The 18,146-nt window shown below is 42.9% G+C and overlaps 1 protein-coding gene across 4 annotated transcripts in view; it reads left to right on the forward strand.

Moving 5' to 3' along the window:
- Positions 1-18,146, forward strand: part of AUTS2 (activator of transcription and developmental regulator AUTS2) — a 1,124,374-nt gene that overhangs the window by 39,378 nt on the left and 1,066,850 nt on the right. The window lies entirely within an intron of this gene.

Here is an 18,146-nt window from a genome sequence, read left to right on the forward strand (position 1 = left end):
GTTCTTTTCCTTGAAAGATTAACAACATCCCCATTTCTATTCCCACACAATCCCAGACATTTGTTGATTTGTGAGGGAAAAGAATTTTAAAACACTTTAAATGGTACACTCAAGAAAATTTTATTAGTTGTCTATCGCTGTATAACAGTATTGCCGCAAGCTTCAACTTTTTGTAGCGTAAAATAACATCTGTTTATTATCTCTTAATTCCTGTGGGTCAGGAGTTTGGGCAGAGCTTAGCTGGGTCCTTTGCACAGCTGCCATCAGGATGTTGCAGGACTGGGACTCATCTGAATGCTTGTCTGGGGAAGGATATCCTACCAGGCTTGCTCACGTTGTTGGTGGAATTCATTTCCTTGCAGCTGTAGGACTGAGGGCCTTGTTTGCTTGCTGGCCGGGGGCTCCCTCTGCTCCTTGAGGCTGCCCACATTTCCTTGTCACGTGGGGTTACCCCACATAGCTGCTCACTTTCTCTTAGCCAGTTAAGGAGTATAAGGCAGATACAGATATTGTAGTCTTCTGTGCTGTAGTCGTGTATATGTAATCATGCACATCTGTCATTTTTGCTGCACCCTACAGGGTAGAAGCAAGTCACAGGTCCCTCCCACACTCAAGAAGGAGAGAGGATTGCACAAGGGTATGGACACTGGGAGGTGAGGATCATGGGGGTCACCTTAAGAGTCTGTCAGCCACACATATGAGAGACAGAAGCCATGTTGAAAATTTTTTGTTTATGTTTTCCTGTGGATGTATGCTAAAACATTGTACTTCACCAGAGAGCCTCAGTAAACATTGATCAACTGAAAATCCTACTCAGATCAAGCTACCTGCCCGCAGTGTTTTTGTACTGCGCTCTTTTTTAATTTGTTTAATTTATTTTACTTTCTGACTTCACATACTGGTGAAGGCAGGGTTTGAAGCCCATTCATCTTTTTGCTTCCCTGCCGAGCACAGCACATGCAGGTATTAGGTGCTCAGTGTTTGTTCAAGGATTGTAGCAGCGTTGAGTTAATTCGAAGAAGGTCTCTGCCACAGACTGAATTATGTCCCCCTCAAATTCATATATCATAGCCCTAACCCCCAGTGTGATGATATTTGGAAATGGGGCCTTTGGGAGATTTTTAGATTTGGGTCAGATGATGAGGATGGGGCCTTCAGTGATGGATTAGTGCCCTTATAAGAAGAGGTACCAGAGAGCTTCCTCTCTCTGCCTCCTCCTTCTTTCTTTCTCTCCCCACCTCGCACCCCCATATGACTTTAGGGCACAGCATGTAGGTGCCTGTCTACAAGCCAGGAAGAGAGCACTCACCAGAACCCGACCATGCTGACCCCTTGATTTTAGACTTCTGGCCTCTAGAACTGTGAGAAAATAAATGTCTGTTGTTAAAGCCACCCAGTCATGGTACGTCATCCTGGCAGCCCAAGCTGATTAAGATAGTCCCCCCACATCACCCTTTTGTTCTGTCTAGAGAGAGAGATACACAAAGGTTACAGAATGGCAGTGATCCCCTGGCAGCCACTGAGCCAGGCAGAGTGGTGTTTAATTTCAACTATTTCTATTCTGTTTTCTTTTCTTTCTTTTTTTTTTTTTTAATGTTAATGTTTTTTAGAGACAGAGAGCGTGCCCTCCTGTGCACATGTGTTGAGCAGGGAAGGGGCAGAGAGAGAGGGAGAGAATCACAGGCAACAGTGACAGACGTGGGGCCAACCCCATGGCACCAAACCTCTATGTGAGGCTTCATCTCACCACCATGACCTTGAGATCATGACGTGAGCTGAAATCAAGAGTCAGATATTTGACTGAGCCCCCCAGGTGCCCCTCAACCATTTCTATTCTTTATTGACTTTCAGTTGTAACTAATTGTGGAGGGCCCCTGGGTTTTTGGTTTTTTGTTTTTTCCTGGGCAAAATGATGATTCAAAACATGCTGCCTTTGGTTTTTAAGTGTTGTGCTGCCAAACAGGAACACCTAATGGAACCAAAATGTTGCTCCTGAAAAGCCTTGATGGTGGGAACTTCTATAGTGAATTCTTAATTTCTTCCTGAGGCTTACTTACCTTTCTTTTTCTTTTTCTTTTTTTAAACTTTAACAATTCATTTGTTTTTTCTTTTGGGCTCAGTACTGCTCCCCCAGTTTTCTGCCTTTCTGACTTTGGACAACTTGCTTCTTCTCTGGGTTCTTCCTTAATGCAATGGGGATACTCATGCGTATCTAAAAAGAAGGAAATAGTTAAGGAAAGCTCTAGGCACAAAATTTGAGCTCACTGAATGACAGTTTGACTAACCGTAGGAGAATGACTAACATGTGACATTTATTTTTTCAGTTTCGTTCGTCAAGCGAGCAGTGGCATGGTGTAATACATTATTGATCTCAGTGAGTAAGAGAATTGGGGAAAGGAACCAAGAAAATCTCACCATCTTCCTTCTGCTTGAAAACAAATCTTGAATTCTTGAACAGGGATTTTTTTTAAGTGTTTTTAAGCCACATAAAATTTTTTGTTTCTAATAATTGCCATCAAAATTATCAAGCACTGAGGGCCATATTTTGATCTGGCATTTAATTATAATGGAAAGACTCACAAGTGATTCAGAGGAAGGATTTAGAATTCTATCCCTTTCATATTATAGGAGACTGAAAGCATCATACACTGACTGACATACAATCATATGGAAGAGAGGGAACAGGAGTCATAAATCTTACCTTTTATACAAACTCAACATTTCCAGTGATTTCATTGAAACAAACACTAAACAAATTAGACCTATGAAATCCACCTTAGGGTCAGGCTGATCCCCAGGGCATGCAACATCACTCTGCACTGAAAGGCTTAGGAGTCCTGCGTCACACCCTCAGTGTTCAAAACTCAGCTTCTGAGTTAAGGGAGGATTGTGTCGGTTTTGGGGCCTGGAGGAAAGATGGAATGGAAAGGAGACTTCCAGCCTGGGGCTCCTCCTGTTCTCTCTGGATTTAGGGTCTGTTAAAACACATTTAGACCTCTGATTGGCAACATGCAAATAGCAGTGGCCCTAATTGAAAGGGAGGAGACCAAACCGGGACCAAAGGTCATGATTTTACAGTGATGACTAGTGTCCTGGGGGTGTGAACTGAAATGGTCTGATCCCCCCCCCCAGCCCTTCCCTCTTTCTGGGCTTAGAAATCCTGGAAGGAAGCAGGAAGGGACCATTAACTAAACTAAGATGTGATGTGAATTGTTCCTGGGTGGACTGAGATTTCAGAGGAGGGGAACACCCTCCAAGCCTTTTTTACAGTAGTATATTACAACCTGACTGCTACCTGCAGTTTGCCAATTACCCAATTATGACACAAATTTGCACATTTTTTTAAAAGTAGGCTGCTACTATTCTTCCTTATACAAGGATTTTAGTCACTGTACATCTTGTGTCTTTAAATAATGTATTAGGAACATTTTCAAGTCTGTAAGTGCTTTTTTAATGAGAGTGTGAAGATTTTAATGGGACTAGATTGCTTTTCATGACATTTCAGAGTGACTTAATTGTAACAATGTTGAGAGGCTGTATTTTAAAGTTTGCTAAGTATGTCTGCTGTGGATTATAGTCAGACACTTAAAAGGATGGATGGATGGATAGTGGAACCAGATAGCTTTTTCCTTACTACTTTCCTCCAATTATTAGCTCTTTGCAAATATTGTTGCACCAAACCAGGCACAGGGCAGGGTTCTCGTGAACCTTTTAATTTTAAAATAGGAACAGAGACTAATTACTGAAGCTAGCTGAGATAGTTTCAGAGACAAGTTCTTTCTCCCAGGGCATTTCCGGTTTCCTTTTACAGAGCCAGGAGGCCAGGCCATCTTTCCTTGTCTGTATTCCCTGTTAGTTCCTGAGCTTCCTTGTCTGTTGGCTTTAAAAAAGGTACTTATCTTGGGTCTCATTTTTTCAGATATTTTAGTGGGTGTTCCTAAAATATTGTCACTTCCAGATAACCATTTACTTTTTTAATGATAAGAATTTCAGACTCTTTGTGAAACTTTTTTTCTTCAAAACAACAGAGTTATTCAGAGGTCTTTTCCTGCACAAGTGTTCTTAGGATTCTGGAACCTGTAGCCAACTTTTCAAATTAGATCAGATGGTTGGTCAGACACTTCCCAAACTACTCTTAGTGAGTTTGTATTGGTTTCACAGGATCAGGGCTGCTGCAACGAAGTACTAGGGGCCCGGTGGCTTGAGGCAGCTGAAATCCATTCCCTCACAGTGCAGGAGGCTGGAAGTCTGAAATCCAGGTACCAGCAGGGCCTTGCTCCTTCTAAAACCTGTAGGGGATCCTTCTTTGCCTCTTGGACCTAGCTTCTGGCGGTTTGTGGGCAGTCTCTTGTTTTCCTTGGCTTATAGCTGTGTGACACCATTCTCGGCCTCTGTGGTCACATGGTGTTCTCCCCGTGTGTGTCTGTCTTCACATGGTCATCTTCTTAGGACATGAGGCATATATTAGATTAGGGGCCCACCCTGCTCCGCCGTGACCTTGTCTTAACTAATTACACCTGCAGCAACCCTTTTCCCATAAAGTTCCATACCAAGGTGCTGAGAATTAGGGTTTCAACATGCCTTTTTTGAATGGACAGAATTCAACTCATGACAAGATTCTGCTTTAACGAGCACGCAGGAGATTCTGATGCAGCCAGTATTGGTTCTCAAAGTGGGGTTTCTGGCCTATTTACACAAAATTCATCAGGAGCACTAAAGAAACTGTGTACATATATGTATACAGATGGTTTAAGGAAGAAAAAGAAACCCAAGACTCATGTACTCACTACCCAGATTAAGAAGTAAAATATTGTCAGTACCTTCAAAGGCCTTAGAAAGTTGTAGGTTCTCCTCTGAGGGGGTAGGTAGGTCAAGGAGATTTAGAATAGCAAGGAGTATTGGAATTCAGGGTTTTTGTTTTTTTTTTTTTTCCCCTTTATCACGAGGTATATTTTTAAGTTGGTTTAGAAAACTTAACTTTGGAGTGGAATGAGTTTTTTTTTTCTGTTACAGAAAAGATTCAAGAAAAGGCGTGACTTTTTTCACAGTGTGGTGAAATAGTTATTAGCTCCTCTTATTTTTGGGATGGTTTCCTGAAAAAAAATTCTCACCTATAATTTTCTGAATTAGTTTAGACCTGTAGCTGAGAGAGACTTAACAGTGGTGCACACTTGCGATTAGTGGGAGGAAGGTGTGCATGTGTGATGTAAGGAACCTATTATTGATTATGTTCCTTATAGTCCTTTCTCCTGGGAATTTTGTGAAGCTTACTATCTGCTAGATAATTTTAAGTTTGAAAATGCCTTGAGTTCCTTGGGGGAAGCTGTTACATAAATGTAAATAAATTATGCAGCACCTGAATTTGGTTGTTCATCATTTTTTATAGTGTGTTTTAATTAAGAACTTAGCACTATTTAAGTTGGATGGCTGGGGAAAGATCTTAATCGCTCACACATGGTTGAATAAGTAGGCAGGAAGGAGTATCATTTAGGCTGGAACCCATGAAGGAATAAATGAACAGGACCTCTTCTGGAAATCTGTCATTTTCCATGATGCTCACTGAGCTAAAGCTGTGGGTTAATGTCTCCTCCCCTGTGCTTACATGGTGCTGTTAGAGAATCAGCTTTTTTTTTTTTTTTTTTCTTGCCTGTTTACAGACTTTCAGATACCTTGGACCTCTCTGGTTTTCCGTCCAGGATGAGTGGGAGACCTTTTCTTTTTTTAAAAAAAAATTTTTTTTTAACACGTACTCATTTTTGAGAGTGAGAGAGACAGAGCATGAGTGGGGGAGGGGTAGAGAGAGAGGGAGACACAGAATCTGAAGCAGGCTCCAGGCTCTGAGCTGTCAGCACAGGGCCCGACGCGGGGCTTGAACTCACAGACTGCAAGATCATGACCTGAGCTGAAGTCGGACGCTTAACCGACTGAGCCACCCCAATGCGAAACCTTTTCTTATAAAAAGGAGTTTGTCTTGCTGTGTACCTAGCTGTCTAGGTACTCGAGGAGCAAGAAGGTACTTGACAAACCACTTTGACTTCTGGTATGCTGCATTTCTAAAACTGGCTGGAGGAGCTGGGTGCCAAACTACCTCCTCTTACCTGTCACACAGAGCTTTGTTCCAGTGGGTGATACCACTCCAGGACTCCTGAAGTGTGCAGCTAGGAAATGGTTGCCAATATTCCTGGGTCCCGTTGTGCCTCCTTGGTTTGCTGTATTGTCAGAGTCTCACTGTGTGCATGTTTTGCCTTATTGCTCTGTGAACAGTCACCTTATCTTCCTTCTGATGGCTGACCTCAAACTTGCAACCTTTCTCATTCAGTCATCATATCTTCTAGCACCTAGTCTATGCTGATTGTAGGCACATGTGAATTACACAGAGTTTTCAATGCTGCGGAGCTATATGGTGGAAGACAAAGATTAAAAAAAAAAACAAAAAATCAAAACCAGTAGCCAAATACTTATAATTGGATGAAGGGTAAAAAGGATAATCATAGACTCTTTGAGAGTATGTACTAAGGGGAACCTAGCCAGTCTTGGGTGTTTTGAAGAGTGACATTTGAGCAAACTCAAATGGAGGGTCGCTGAGAATTAGCAGGGAAGGAGGAAGGGAAGGGGACATTGTCTTCTAAGAAGTATACTGTGAAATTATTATTTGTTTCTTTCTCTTCCCCACATGGTTTTATCCATCCAAAGTGGGCCAGTAGTGTGTGCTTTGTCAGGATGATTAACTCATTAAATTGGGCTCTTGGCATGCTGTCTCTCTAAATTGTGTTCTAGTAACCTTTTAGGAAACCTAGTGCTATCTACAGTCCCTTGTTATGTGGCTGGAGTTGGCTCAGGGCTTGGGAAAGATACACTTGCTGAAGGAAGTCTTTCTCTGCACTCTTCCTGTCTGTAAGAGACAAAGTGTTAATATGTCATACTTTTTAGATATAATTTCTCAAACTTCTGACTTCAGAATCACCAGGAGCCTGTTAAAAATGCACTTTTCGTAGCTTTTCATCCCAGACCTGCTGACTTAGAATCTTAGCAGTAGGTCTCCCTGGCCATTGTCACACACTCTATAGAGAGCCACTGCCATGACGGTATGGATTGCCAATGGGTCATTCAAACCTTAAAGAGGGGCTTTTCATCATCGTATTTAAAAAAATTTTTTTTAATGTTTATTTAATTTTGAGAGAGACAGCATTTGGGGGGGGGGGCAGAAAGAGGGAGACACAGAATCCGAAGCAGGCTCCAGGTTCCAAGCTGTCAGCACAGAGCCTAACATGGGGTTCGAACCCACAAACCATGAGATCATGACCTGAGCCAAAGTCCGGCACTTAACTGTCTGAGCCATCCAGGTGCCCCTTCATCATTTTAGCCTCACTGGGCCCTGTCTGATTACCCACCATCTCTCACCATCAGGACCAGCTATGTAATTTGCGGGGCCCAGTGTGAAATGAATGCACAGAGCCCCTTGTTGAAAAATTAAGAACTTCAAGAGGGTGGCAGCCGAGTATTAAGCCAAATGTGGGGCCCTTCTGGGTCATGACCCTGGGAAACTGCACAGCTCTGGGAGACCCAGGAAGCTGGCCTGCCACCACTTCTCTTTGCCTTTTTAAAGTGAACTGCTTATTGCTCCCTGTATACTATGCTGTTTTTTGCCTTTGTCCCCTGGCTGGCATAGTGTGAAATGCAAGTTTTTACCTCTTCTGTCTCACCCTGGCTCACCTCACTTCCTGGTCCTGTGCAGATTGCCACTGCAAGACCTTGTCCTTTGAGCACCCGCTCTTCCTCACCCTTGGATTCCCTGCCCTAAGCTGGGGCTCTGCTGCTGTTTCCTCTTATAATAAATGCTGAATAAAATACTTTCGTCTGAATGCTTTGCTTAAAGCCTTCATGAGGTTAGGGACCACTGGGAGTGTAGATTCAGTTCGGAGTGAGGTGTTGGAGGCAGTGTTGTCCCCAGGAGCATTAGGTGAAGGGCCTGCGCATAACTGGTATGAGAGAGACAGTGTGAGGAACAAGGAGGAAACAGACTTAGGACATATCTGGCGGCTTGTATCCTCCACATTTGACACATTTGGTAGTTGCTACCCTACCTCTGGTAACCAGGGTTTCATTTTTGGATCTCTCGTTGACCTCTGAGTTTCTGGGAACAACAGCTTGCTTTCTGTCTCTCTCTTCATTCCTTTATGTTTGTTTGAGAGAGAGCGAGCGTGTGTGAGCAAGCAGGGCAGGCACACAGAGGGAGAGAGAGAGTCCCAAGCAGGCTCTGCCCTGTCAGCAGAGCCCAATGTGGGACTCAAACTCACGAACCGTGAGATCATGACCTGAGCTGAAATCAAGAGGTGGAGGCTTAAATGACTGAGCCACCCAGGCGCCCCAAACAACAGCTTTTTCTAAGCCGCTTATGCTCAAATGTGCTGGTAGCGAAACCTGTGGGAATGTTTCTTGTGGTAGGAAGGTGACCATTTTGCTCAGTGGTTAATACTTGAAATGAGACATTCCTGGATTGTTAGAGCTGCTATGTTCTGGAGAATTCCCCAAAGCTGGATGCACTTGGTAAATGAAGTTTTGACTCCTGTGGGCTGAGAATCAGGCACTGCCTGGTATATGTAAAAGGACTGAGGATTCATAGAGGCAGCTATGAATTTAGGCAAGAGGTCTGTGATGCCTCTTCATGTCAGAGATGGACAAGCAACCAGAAGTTCAGAGAACTGAAGCAGCATATTCAAGGTTGATTTAGATATTTAATGTGTGAGCTGGCACTGGAATCCACAAATCCTGTTCCTCCTGAGGCCTCAGTAAATATTTGTTCAAAGATTGTTCTGTTCTTACTTTGAGGCTTATCATCTGGCCTTGACCTGATGGAGTTAATGGAATGAAATATGTGCTTCTCCTTTGAAATTGTTTTGAAGAGTTGAAGTGGACAGATTGTCGAAACAGTGCTGTCTAATTGAAACATGTGAGCCACATATGCAATTTAGAAGTCTTCAACAGCCACATTAAAAAAGTAAAAAACAGCTGACATTAATTTTAGTAATTTAACCCAATATATCAAGTTTTAAAGCGTTTCAACTTAACTGTTTACATATACTTATAGAGATATATGCATATATAAAGATTGAGATACTTTCTTTTTTTCCCTTGAAGGTACTGTACTGCATGGTGCAGGTCTAGAATATGCTAGCCTACACACTTAATTTTTATCTTCCCTTCCTTTCTAGGCTGCTTTAACCCGTACTGGTTAACACAGGAGCTTGTGATTGCTGTGAGGGGGGAAGCTGGAGGGTTTGGGATGTAAGCTGACTTGTTAGGTTTCATGCACCAGTTGAAGGAGTCAGATAGCCTCAGAATGCTCCATTAGGGGTTTGCTATAGACATCTGTCTTTCTGCTGGGCATCTGAGGTAGCGTTTGCAGCCTCTTAGGGGACAGAAACCACCTTGTCCGGAGACATGTGCTGTCAGTGAAGAAGAATCTCTCTGCTGTTGAGTCAGTCTTGGCTTTGACCTCCTGTCTGCACAGAGAGCTTACTGCTGAATTTGACCCCTGCTCCTCTTAAAGGGAATCCGGAAAGAAGGTGTGGGTTTTGAGTAAGATTACTAATTGTCAACCAGTGAAGTCTTACTTGTGCCATTTAAATTAAAATCTAAGCATCAGGTAGATAGTATAATCATTTCTTAGCCTAGGTAGATCATAGAAACTAGCAAATTAAGGCAGCAAAAGATCCACATGCCTACTTGTCAGGTCTGCACTAATTTCTGAAGGAAAGCTAGCACATATTTGGTCCACAGGGTATGGTTTGAATGGAGGTTTTTCCTTCATTTTTAGATCACTGCTCAAAGTCCACTGACAGAATACAGGAGACAGCCTTGATTAGATTAGGCCAGATTGGATTAAATCGAATGGTTAAAGCCTTTGGAGCCTCCAGCTTGTAGGAGACACCATAATGGCCTTCATAGCATCCCTAAATCCTATTAGGTAAGTTAATCTTATTGAAGAATTTAGGTCTGCATAAAGCAGCATTGCCTTTCTACTCTCTGCGGTGGTCTCTGGCCGTTAAGGTGAACTGACAGATACTAACTTTCTTGGAATAGGTTGGTTTTGTTGGTTTGGGGCAAGTTATCCTAAATGCTTTGAGAGTAGATACCTCTCAAAGGTGGAGACAGAGGTGTTTGGTAGAGACAACATTCTGTGGAGGAAAATAGTCTCTTTGGCTTGGTGTCTATTAGTGTCTGTGCCAGGGATGTTTTTAGCCCCGGTCGGGGGAAAGAGAGTCAGGAGAGATGTGTCTAAATAGTTGTAAAATCGGCTGCTGTGTCATTATGGCAGGTGTGGGGGAGGATGGATGGGTGGGAGCTTTATTTTTTAGCTTTGTGAAATCATCCCTTATAGCCCATATCCATTTTAGAGGTTGTCATTAAGAATCATGTGCTGAGTATATAGTATGGTTGAGACACTATGCTAGATGTTGGGAATAAAATAACCAATCTTAGGGGCGCCTGGGTGGCGCAGTCAGTTAAGCGTCCGACTTCAGCCAGGTCACGATCTCGCGGTCCGTGAGTTCGAGCCCCGCATCGGGCTCTGGGCTGATGGCTCAGAGCCTGGAGCCTGTTTCCGATTCTGTGTCTCCCTCTCTCTCTGCCCCTCCCCCATTCATGCTCTGTCTCTCTCTGTCCCAAAAATAAATAAACGTTGAAAAAAAAAATAAAAAAAAAAAAAACCAATCTTGGAACTTGCATCTTTATCTTGATTTTCTGGGTGTGTTTGTAGTTTTATCATAAGGTAAGTGAGAATTGGCTCTTGCCTGTTTCCACAGATGCAGTGACCGTATTTTTCTGAAGCAAAATGTCCTTTTTGCCACAGGATTCTTTCCAATTTGTGGATTTATGGACAGGCAGAGAGCTTTACAAAGGCATATAAATTATTATGTCAAATTTTATTATGAATACATTGTCTTTTGGGAAAAGAAAAAAATGCTAGAAATTGGGACTGTCCAGCTGTGAGTATAAGCTTTACTGCACCCACAGCGAGGACTGGTAGAACTTGGGAGGGAAAAGGTAGATTTGACTTAGGTCTTCGCTAAAGGTGGTTTGGTTAGACACTGACAGCTTTAACCCACAAGTGATTATTACATACAGAATTGCCCTCCAGAGCAGGGGCAGTTTTTTTCCAGGCATCTTTAAAAATAAGGGGCACCTGGGTGGCTCAGTCCGTTAGGTGTCCAACTTCAGGTCATGCTCTCATGGTTTGTGGGATCGAGCCCCGTGTCGGTCTCTGCACTGACAGTGTGGAGCCTGCTTGGGATTCTCTCTGTCCTTCTCTCTCTGCCCCTCCCCCACTCACACTCTCTCAAAATAAATTATAAGTTGCATAGTGCCTCAACTAGGGGCTGGGCGTCTGCGGTTAAAAGATCCCGTTAATTAATGCAGAAAGTAGGCATGGTGAGGCATCTGATAGTACATCTGGTGCTTGGTGAATGACCGTAGGAAGATGCCTGCATCCAAGGGGCTGAGGAGACACCATGACCTGGGGACTTCTCTGCTGTTGTGGAGTGGGGACTTCACCTTCTTGATAGAGCCGAGGGGACTTGTTAGCTGTTAATCACTCCCCTGTCTGGGCTCTGCCTATTCTGAGGCCAAGAAATGAGTTAAGCATGGTTCTTTGTTTCAGCATTTCTGGTGAGGCAGCCCTGCATCTGTGTCCTGTCCAGAAAGACTAAAGAGAATTTCAGGGGTGGGCCAGGCATGGAGTTTGACGAACAGTTAGGATAGATTAATGGTTTTGATTTGCTTTTAGGAAGAAAAGTACAGCGAGCCCTTTAGATGAAGATATCTCTCTCCAGCCCTCCTCTGTGTCAAGTGTACGGTGTTCTCTTCCTGTATGGCACTTGTATTTTCAAGAGCTAGGGTCATTGACAGAACGCTTCTCACTCTTGAGTTTCAGAGCATAACAGAGTACACATGTCTGAAGCCAGAAATGTAATTTTCTCTGAGTGTAATAAGAATGACTTAAATTCTCTGTGTGTGCATGTACATGCTCATGCAATTGTGGGTTTTGTTTTCATGCTCCTTGAGGAGAAATACCCTCCTTTTTACTTTTATTGATTCTTGATTGCACATTTCTCAGGGTTACTTTTGTTAGGAAGCAGCTGGAAGAATGTGTGCTCATTTTGTCCTTGTGACCTTTACTCCTGTGCCCCTCTGACCTGAGACTCACCCTGCCCGCCCTCTCCTCTGCATCAGCCCAGCTTTGTTCATGTGGGTCTCTTGTTCTCGCCCAAGGAAGGAGACATCCTTGCTTCTCTCTGTCTCAACTTGCTATCCATTTCAGTGGAGGCAGTTCCAGATGGGAAGAGGTTAGGGAGGGAATTTGAAGCAGGAGAAAAATTGGATCTGGTTAGGAGAAATTTATAAAACTTCTGTATTCTGTGCTAATAGTTCTCAGATGCTTTGGGATTACAACATGAAACGTTGGTCTGGAGACCTTTGAGAGCTGCTCTTACCAGCCATCAGACGGCCTTGCCTGCTTTTCCTCCCTGTCCCATCTCTGCTCTTTCTGCCCAGTTTTCATGAAAGAGCCCACTAATTCTTTATAATCCCACTCTTCTCTCTTTTAAAGTCTTCTTGATGTGCTTCCCACCCCAGCTGATTCCAATGTTGCTTGGGCTAGCTCCCAGTCTTGCTGAGTCCCTTTGGGATGGAGGAGAAGCCATCCTCCTCTCCATAGTGTGTCAACACGCCCAAGGGGAAGGAGCATACAGATCCTTCCACGTCCTGCCCCAGAGCTTCACAGGAAGCAGTAATAATGCTGAAAGCTTATTGATTACTTAAAATGTGCCCAGCACTGTGACAAGCACTTTACATGGATTATCCTTTATCATGCTCAAACCAGCCCAATAAAGTATGTGTGCTATCACTGTTTCCATTTTACAAATGGGAATGGATGCCCAGAGAGGCTCAATAACTTGCCACTCTGTACACAGCTGGAATCAACAGGCAGGATTAAGATGGGAACCTGGCATCCCGATTCCAGGGCTCATGCTCAGCTCCTCAGGGAAGCTGGGAGTTCCCAGCCAGGAGAGCCTCCAGCTTGCCTTACCTGGGGTATCTCCCCTTTTACACTCACCTAAACACTTGCGCTGTTTATGTTTTCAGTTCACTAACTGAATGTTCTGGATTAGTTTTTCATTAGTTTTCATGGATTAGTTTTTCAGTGTTGTAAAGAACCAGAAATAAAAGATGTTAAGAGGTGGGCTTTTATAGCCATAGCGTTCCTCATCTGTGCAGTCAGGTAACAGGACTCCTGGCAAGGAGATAAGGCCATAAGTGCTCTTGCTTTGGAAAGATTAGTTAATTGGTAGAGGTTGTGTTTCTGTGGTTAATTTGTGTTCCTGTCGCAGTAATACGTGAGCATCCACAGGCGTGGAGTGTGCCGTCCAGCAGCCCCATAAAACAAGGCACTCTTCAGCTCTAGCACCAGTGGGTTCACCTGAATAACAATAGGGAAGCTTGTTGACCATTTGGCACTTCACAGCCCAGTAATTAGAAACTGTAAAACAATAATACAGACATGAAGCAAATCCTCCAGTTAATGAAAAAAAATCTACAATCCTGCTTTGTGGCTGAGTGCAAAATCACAACCGGCTGCTTATACAACAAAGCAAACACTTCAGGATTTTGGCAGCTGTTTTACACATATAAAAAGCTTTAGGCTCTCTATTAATTTGGGGGCTGTCATATTTGTTAAAAACTGAAAACAACAATTGCCTGACTTTCTTGTTTCTTATTAATTTACTGCAGTGGTTCTCAAATTATGGTCCCCAAACCAGAAGTAGCGGCATCATCTGGGAACTTGTTAGAGATGCAGATTTCTTGGGGGGGCATCCCAGGCCTATAGGATTAGAAGTTCTGGGGGTGGGGCTTAGTATGGTATGTTTTAACAGGTCCTCTAGTGATTCTGATGGTACTCTGAAGTTTGAGAAACACTGGGGAGTGGATAGAGGAATTGGGGGGATGGGGACTGGAGTCCCTTTTCAGCCCCACCTTTAGGGGATCACTTTGCTTCTCTCACCAGAAGGGAGACAGCTGGCCCCAGAATATGTGAAGTTCCCCTGCTGCCGGCAAGTAAGCTGCGGGGAGGTGTCTCAGGGAACGGATGTGCCTTTGGGGGGCCTGGTTGGAAGAGGAGGCTTGGACTGTGGCTTATTACCCATTTGTAAGGAATAATTTCAATATTTCCTTTGCCGTCTGGGTGGTGCTTTTGACGTCAGCTCTGAAAGGCCCAGATTTACCAGACAGAGACGTGGGGACAAAAACAAAGACCATCTGATTTCTCAGGCCAGGCTTGCAGTGCTGCCATGTAAGGTGCTCATCTTTGTCAGCAACTATCTATTGTTAAAAACTGAAAGTTAAGATGAGGTGAGGTGGTGGCAGGACAGATTTCTTCTTTTCTGTGTTCCCTCCCTTCCCTATTTCATGTTTTTGCCCACAGCTGTCTTGGCAGATGAAATTTATGTGATGATTTTCTTGGGGCCTCTTGACAAATGGCCCCTCTGCCCCTTCCCTACTGTATGGTGACTGCAGCACTGACCCACGTTCATCTCAGAGTCATTAGAAGTCTTGCACAGCTGACCACGGAGCTCTTGGGAAATAAGAGCTTGCCACCAGAGTGAAAAGGGGTTCTCGACTGGTGTTACCACAAAGGCTCGGGTTCCTAACACTCCTTGAATAGTGTGGTTGACAGACGGTCTGCCTCTTGGGGACAAGACCTGATACAAACAGAAACACCCATCCTACAGTTTCCTGGTTTTTATCCAGATTTGTTTATTGTGCTCATATTTTAAAATGTATTTTGTTTACAATTTTTCTGCCTTTCAGATCACTGAATTTTCATGTTCCCTTGGAGGGGGGGCGGAAAGCAAAACGAAACAGAAAACGAGGGGCACAGGACCTGTTGGTCAGTTGGTGTTAGTATATCCTATTCTTTGATTTAATCACCCAGTGTAGCACAGGAAAGCAGCAGGGATAAAAGGGTAAATGACACATAGCTCGGTCTTCCAGGACTGATGAAGAAAAGAACTACCCAGATCTTGGGTTCACTTTACTCCCTGTTTTTGAATGGGAGAACTTGCTTGAAAACCTGAATTTGGTGTTGGACCACAAACCCAACATCAGGCTTTTTTTTTAAATTTTATTTTTATTTATTTTTTGCAGGGGGTGGTGGGTGGGTTTATTATCAGAGGTGCTTCAAATAAAGAAAACTTCGAAGCCTGAAGCAATCAGATATTGAGATACTAGAATACAGAAGCCTACAGTCACACTAAAGCAAGGTCTTGGCTATTCCATGAAGTCTTGTGTCACTCAGACATCCAAGGAAGGAAAGCTAGTTGCCAACATATCGGAAATTCTGGTGTAAATGTCAGATGTTTGGACCACTCGTTATTGTGAAGGCTTATTTTGTATTTTATTTTATTCTAAGGGATCTGTGGCCTGCAGGCTCTTAGGAAGTGGGAGTTGCTGATTCTCCTTCCATGTGATATTCAGGGCTCATGGAGAAGTCAGAGGCTCACACTGGAGCATTTGGTTTCCTGGTCATCAGGAAAGATGGTCCTTCTGCCAGACTGGGAGGGGGGAGAAAGGGGGCAAAGATGAGCTAATAAGCCTTTAGCCCCTTGTATTTTCATGAGTGGTGCAGCCTTTCTGTACTGGGACAGAAAGACTGACCTACCGTCCTCCCCAGCCTGCCTGCCCTTCATTTTGCTTTAATTAAATACACAGCTGATGATGTCAGCCTGGCTCCTGGCTCCCTCAGCTTCCCCCTTGGAACAAAACATCCGGGCAGACAGTTGTGACAATTAAAGTCTGAAGACCCAAGCTTCGTTTGTTCTGAGGTAATTAAAATAAATCTGCCTAAACATCTCCAAATGCAGATAAAACTTAGTGCTGATTAGAGGTGACCCTCTAATAAACCTGATTTGATTAGGCAGAACCACTGGGGTGCAGGCAAATATTTGAGATTCTGGCCAAGCTGATTATTCCATTGACCTTTCACTTGGGAAAGAAACCTGTTTGATTCTTTCTATCCCAGAGTACATGAAAACTATTACCTGTGACACTTAGGTGAAATAAACCGGCAGGACCTGTGGACTTGCCCTTAAGAGTCGCAGTCAGCTACCACCTGGGACATGCTTGCTTCCTGGCAGATCAATGGAGAATGGATTTTGCCGGAGGTTCTGGCCTGGAACGCTAATTAAAAAGGACGTTCTAAAATGTACCCAGGCATGTTCTGATAAAGTCTTAACAGATGTTGGTGGCGAAGGTTGTTTTTTAAAGTCACAGTTTTTCTTTCAATTTATTAAGGTACCTTTTAACAGTTTGTTATGTATAGGAAACTGTACCACACTAAAACTGCTTTCGTGTTTATATCAAGACCTCATTGCCAGTTTGGGAGAGATTTTTTAATTGCTTCGTCTTGCTCCTGTAACACTGGGTACGTGTCTCTTCTTAGCATTTGTCACATTGTACTGTAATTTCGGGTTTACTTTTGTTGTGTTTTAGAAAGCAGGGAAATTATCACATTCTCCTTGATGTCTGCCCAGATGCCTATCACATGGGTCAACTATAGGGCTTGGCAAACTATAGGCTACAGGCCAAAACAGGCCACTGCCTGTTTTTGTGTGGCCATGAACTAAGAATTATTTTTATATTTTTAAATGGTTGAAAATAAATCAAAGGAAGGATATTTAAGTCATGCCACATGAAAATTGTGTGAAATTAAAATTTCAGTTTTCATAAATAAAGTGTTTCTGCACTACAGCCATGTTCATTCATTTACATTATTGTCACTGGCTGCTTACGTGCTACAACAGCAGAATTGAGTAGTTGTAACAGAGATCATATGGCTTGAAAAACTTGAAATATTTACTATCTGGCATTTTGCAGAAGTTTGCTGACCCCTTTCCTGTTATATACTAGGTATATTATAAGTGTTTATTGTTTGAATTATTTCACGTATAAATCTGAGTTTTCAGGTAGAGTTATTCTGATCCTGGAAGTGTTCAGTGAATTTTAAATGAATGACAGTTATTTCTCCTATTATCTTTTTGTAATCTTACCTTAGGTCTTAGTGGTGCTGGTTCATCTCTGAGAGCTAGACAATTACAATTGACCCTTGAATAATGCAGAGGGCTAGGGGCGCTGACTGCAGTGTAGTAAAAAAATCCATGCATAACTTTTGATCCCCCCTCCCCCCCCCCCGCCCCGCCAATTTAACTTGTAATAGCCTATTGTTGAATAGCCTACCTTACCCATAACAGAAACAGCTGAATAACACATATTTTGTATATGTGTTATATAGTATATTCTTACAGTAAAGTAAGCTAGAGAAAAAAACGTTAAGAAAATACATTTACAATACTGTAGTGTACTACAAAAAACCAACACACACAACCCATGTTTAAGTGGACTTGTGCAGTTCAAACACGTGTTCAAGGGTCAGAAGAGTTTTGTTAATACTTATTAACTTTCCAGGTTCTGAACCTGGTGTATGATATAAAGAGACACCATGGGGCACACGGAAGTTAAACTGACCGGGTCTTGCAGTGAAGACATGGCATGACTCTTCATGTATTCGTCTGTTCCTCTTTGCTGAGGCCGTTCTCTTTGATGAAAGAGAATTTCTATAAACCTAGAGATATCATGAGCAAATTACTGTCCGGTACTGTATAATACATTAGTTCATGTAGGCATCAATATCTTTCTTTGTGGGCTCTTTAGCTCATTAGCAGGGCGATTCATTTTAAAAAAATAATAAATCCATGGTTTAAAAAGTAAACACTGCAGAGCATGATAGCAATTACCAAGTGTAAACAGTGTGGTCTTTGAAAACCACTGTGAAATTGTCTAGTGAATTAAATTATTATGCTTTTGATAGTCATGTATCCACTTCCATTGACTGTTCAGGATTTTGCTTCAAGGAGGACAGATGAGGTATAGGTAAAGTTTAGTTTTAAGACACTACTGTTCTTAGGTAAAACAAAATGACAGTGTGACAGATATACAGTGACTTGAAATCTGGCTTTTGTTTTGAGCCAGTATCTTTAAAATGACCAGTGCCACAAATAATAAATTCATTCATATGCAGTAGAGCTGGTGGGTGT

This window comes from Prionailurus viverrinus, chromosome E3, assembly GCF_022837055.1.
Source record: "Prionailurus viverrinus isolate Anna chromosome E3, UM_Priviv_1.0, whole genome shotgun sequence".
Taxonomy (NCBI): domain Eukaryota; kingdom Metazoa; phylum Chordata; class Mammalia; order Carnivora; family Felidae; genus Prionailurus; species Prionailurus viverrinus.